This window comes from Eubalaena glacialis, chromosome 17 (genome assembly GCF_028564815.1).
Source record: "Eubalaena glacialis isolate mEubGla1 chromosome 17, mEubGla1.1.hap2.+ XY, whole genome shotgun sequence".
NCBI lineage: Eukaryota > Metazoa > Chordata > Mammalia > Artiodactyla > Balaenidae > Eubalaena > Eubalaena glacialis.
In genome coordinates this window covers 17,168,522-17,173,448 of record NC_083732.1, presented here as the reverse complement: position 1 = coordinate 17,173,448, position 4,927 = coordinate 17,168,522, and the positions used below count along the sequence as shown (strand labels likewise).

Below are 4,927 nucleotides of genomic sequence, written 5' to 3'. Positions count from 1 at the left end.
TACATTAGTACCTGTTTTTGCTAATTGAAGAAATCTGAAGAGGATTTTTGCTCTTCTGAAAAAAGGCAAAAGTCAAAAGGGGAGAGGGAAGAGATAAGGGGCAAGATAGGGGTAGGGGATTAAGAGACACAAACTACTATGTATAGAATAAATAAGCAACAAGGATATATTGTAGAGCACAGGGAAATATAGCCATTGCTTTGTAATAACTTTAAATGGAGTATTGTCTATAAAAATATTGAATAACTATGTTGTACACCCGAAACTAATATAACATTGCAAACCAACTATACTTCAATAAAAAATAAATAGCGTTCAGCATTATTTTGCAGCATAGAGGCAGTGCACCCCCAGCAGAGAGAGAGGCACCACCAAGCTCCTTCCCTAGGAACTACACTGAGCATCTCAGCCTCAAGCCACCATAGCTCTGAACTGTGTGACCATCTGTGCTTTATCTCCATTTATTTTTTGCATCTGTTAGCAAGATGTGTCCTAAGGTAATTACTTCTTTGCTTTAAGCCATTTTGGCTTATGAAAGGTTTCATAGGAACACTCTACTTTTGGATAGCCGGGGGTGGGGGGTGCCTGTATAGGCTTTTACTTTTAACCTATCTATGTCTTTATATTTAAAGTGAGTCTCCTATGGACAACATATAACTGAGTCTTCTTTCTAAATTCAGTCTAGCAACCTGCCTTTTTACTGATGTATTTAGACATTTAAGGTGATTATTGTTATGGTTGGCTTAAAATCTATCTTGCTAGCTGTTTTCTATTTGTTCCATTTGGCCTTTCTTGCTTTTTTGTTCACTTTCTGCCTTTTCTGAATGACTAAGCATTTTATGATCTATTTTATCTCCTATGATTACTTATTATTTATACCTCTTTTTAAAATGATTAATAATCAATTTATTAAAATAGTTGATGTAAGCAACTACAATGGTGACCTCAATCTCTAATCCTGGCTCAGTGATAGAAGTAATCTGCTTAACACTCTCAGGAGGATTGTCCAACTCAATGAGTCGCTGTGAATCCTCACCTGGAAATGCTGCCAAGTCTTAGAACCTTCACCACAAAGAGTTTTTCTCACAGTGATTCTCAGTCCTGGTAGACATCCGAAACAGTCCTTTCACTTTAAGGTTCTTTTCCTTTGAGCCTGTGATCAAATCAGCACACACCTTCCCCAGGGATTTTACATGGCGGACAGTTAGGGTAATTCCTACTCAGTGAACCACCCCTTCTGGGTCCACTGGTGTAGTTCCAGTAGCTTTAAAAGCCATGGCTGCCACATGGCAGGAGCATAACTTTGTGACTGACTTCTTCCTCAGCAAGAAGGAACTGTGGTGAGTCAGGAGCAGCGGCCAGTGTCTTCCTCATGGAGGCTTGATACCTTTTTTAACACTTAACTTTTTAATGGTTAATGAGTCTTCCTTCAGATAGTATTATGTCATTTCATATAGAATGTAATAGGACATTCTCAAGTCCTTCCATTCCTTGTGTCACTGTGGTCATACATTTCACTTTGTGGAATAAACACATTATTACAAATTTTGCTTTAAATAGTTAGCTTTTACAACAACTAAAAATTTAAAAATATTCCATTTTAGCTTCATTCTTCATTCTTTGTATAAATCCAAGTTTCTGGTATCATATTTCTTCTACCTGAAAAACTTCCTTTAACATTTCTTGCAGAGTAGATCTGTGCTAACGAGTTACCTCAATTTTTGTTTGTCTGAGAAAGGCTTTGCTTCTGCCTCACCTTTGAAAGATATTTTTCACTGGATATAAGTCAGGTTTTTTTCCTTTTCAGAACTTTATAGACATCATTCCATTGCCTTTTTTTTTTTTTTTTTTAAACAGATTTTGATTCAGTAGGCTTGAGGTAGGGCCCATAGATAATGTGCATTTCTTTCTTATTTATTTATTTATTTATTTATTTATTTATTTATGGCTGTGTTGGGTCTTCGTTTCTGTGCGAGGGCTTTCTCTAGTTGTGGCAAGTGGGGGCTACTCTTCATCGCGGTGCGCGGGCCTCTCATTACCGCGGCCTCTCTTGTTGCGGAGCACAGGCTCCAGACGCGCAGGCTCAGTAACTGTGGCTCACGGGCCTAGTTGCTCCGCGGCATGTGGGATCTTCCCAGACCAGGGCTCGAACCTGTGTCCCCTGCATTGGCAGGCAGATTCTCAACCACTGTGCCACCAAGGAAGCCCCTCCATTGCCTTCTTATTTACATGGTTTCTAGTGACAAGTCTGCTGTAATTCTCTTCCTTGTTCATTAATGTAACATTTTTTCCTCTGGCTGCCTTCAAGGTTTTCTCTCCTTCTTTGGCTTTTGGGAGTTAGAATATGATGTTCATAGGTGCTGAGTTTTAAAAAAATTCTTACTCATATTTCTTCAAATATTTTTTCTGCCCTCTTCTCTTTTTGTTCCCCTGGAGTTCCATTTATGCATGTTAGGTCATTTGGTATTGTCCTTTAGCCCTTGGATGCTCTCTTTTTTAGCATTCTTTTTTTTTCTCTTTGTGTTTCACTTTGTGTAATTTCTGTTGATCTATCTCCATTTTCAAGCTCACTGGCTCTTCACCTACCACAAATCTACTGGTAAAATCGTTGAAAGCATTCTTCATCTCTGTTACTGAATTATTCTTTTCTAGGATTTTCATTTTTATAGTTTCCATGTCTCTGCTCAAAGTATCTACTCAACCATGCATGTTGTCTACCTTTTCCATTAGAGGCTTTAACATATTAACCATAACTATTTTAAATTCCCCATTGGATAGGTCCAACATCTAAGTCATATCTGAGTCTGGCTCTGTTGACTCCTTTGTCATTTTAAACTGTGTTTTTTTTTTCCCCCTCTTTGTATGCCTAAAGTTTTTTGTTTAAAGTTGGATGTATTGTACAAGACAATAGATACTGAGATAAATAATTGTTATACTTGCAGATGGGCACACCTTTCCTTCTGTTGGGCTGTTAATATAGGGGTTCATGCCCATCAAGTCAGGAGTTGGGCTGGGTTTGAAGCTTGCTTCCTGCTTGGCTCTGGGTCTCCCACTTGGTTTAGGTTTTTTTCCTTTGTGCAACAGACAGAGATTCTCTCTCTTGCAGCTCTCCCAGCTGAATTCCACTCTTAATTTTATTCGACAATGATAGGGTAATGAAGGTGGGGGAGTGGGGAAAGGAGGTATTGTCTGATGTTCTTACTAAGCCTCAGATTTAGGCAGGCATTATGAACCTGGGTCTTGGGTCTGTGACATTCTCAAGTATTCCTGTTCCTTCTCCAGGGGTAATACTGGGTTTATAGAGTCCCAGCCATCCCCCAGAGGTCTTAGTCTATACATTTCTTTCCTTTTCCCTGCATATTCAGGCTTCTGTTCCTCTGAGGTGATACAGAAGATGAATCTGGCAGTGTTTTGGCAGTGGCTTCTGTTCTCTCCCCTGCTCCAGCCAGTATCACAGGGGAAGTTTTCTTAGGCCTCTCCCCACTCTGCCCTGTGAGTTCCTAGAGGAAAATCCTTCATGAGATCGTGACCCCCTACACACACGTATGTCTGCAGCCCCAGGGACTTCACGCTCCCACCCAGCCTTTAGAAATTCATTAAAAATTTCTAGCTGAGTCTTCTCTTTGGCTTACATGGATTTGGCAACATCTTTCTTTGCAATCACTTGTCTCTCCCCATATTTCAGGGTAGTTGTTTGCCTTGCAATCTCAGTTCTCTCATGGGTTCAAACATCATTAATTTCCAGCTTTTCCAGCTTGTCAGCTTTTTTTCTTGTTTTTCTTGTTGTTTGTATAGAAGTGATAGTCTTTTCAGCACTCTTAATTTCCAAATTGAAATAAGAAGTCTTATTCTACAAAGAGGCAATTTGACCCATCCCACATATCACTAATAAAACAGATAAAAGGCCTACAAGTTTTTAAAAGGAAAAAAAACCTAGTTTCCGGTTCCTGCCATGTAATTAATTAACCAGGAGTGTGACTTCAAGCAAGAAAAATGGACTGGTAAGACTTAATTAGGGGCTTCCCTGGTGGCGCAGTGGTTAGGAATCCGCCTGCCAATGCAGGGGACACGGGTTCGTACCCCAGTCCGGGAAGATCCCACATGCCGCGGAGCGGCTAGGCCCGTGAGCCACAACTACTGAGCCTGCGCGTCTGGAGCCTGTGCTCCGCAACGGGAGAGGCCGCGACAATGAGAGGCCCGCGCACCGCGATGAAGAGTGGCCCCCGCTCACCGCAACTGGAGAAAGCCCTTGCACAGAAACGAAGACCCAACACAGCCAAAAATAAATAAATAAATAAATAAATAAATAAATTTATTAAAAAAAAAAAAAAAAAAAAAAAAGACTTAATTAGACCCATCACTCCAAAAGGATCAAATGGTATAACTATGTGAAAGTGATCTAGAAAGTATTAAAAAAAGATATGGGATGAATGCAAAGTATGAACTTCTATTTTATTCTTTAGTTGAAGACTGTATGATAAAAATAAAATAGGTGTTTTACGTCTGGCCACATAAAGATTCAGATCAGTTCAGCAACATTTAATGAGTACCTACTATATGTTAAACTCTATCCTAGTCATTTCTCCATCTGGGGAATGAAAAGGACACAGTCTGTGCCCTTAAACAGTTTTTAGTCCAGCAGAGAAGACAAATTATGTTTAATTTGACTCAACCATTTAATTATAAATATCTGAAACTAACATCTGTCCCCTTCATTTTTAGAAGAAAACTGAGTAACACAATATACACATAAGAAAATAATTTTTTTTACAATTAAATTAGTCCACATTAGGATACTGTTTTAAATTACAAAAAAATGACAACCAATTTTCTCTCAAAATATTACCCTGATTAAAACGTCATTAAATATATGAGAATTCTTCTTAAAACTAAAGGAATATTTTACTCTTTAAGCAATTAATTTCTA

The 4,927-nt window shown here is 38.9% G+C and overlaps 1 pseudogene; it reads right to left on the bottom strand.

The window, feature by feature from the left end:
• Positions 1–869: 869 nt before the first annotated feature.
• LOC133077010 (small ribosomal subunit protein uS10-like) lies at positions 870–1,277 on the bottom strand (annotated as a pseudogene).
• Between the last annotated feature and the right edge of the window lie 3,650 nt (positions 1,278–4,927).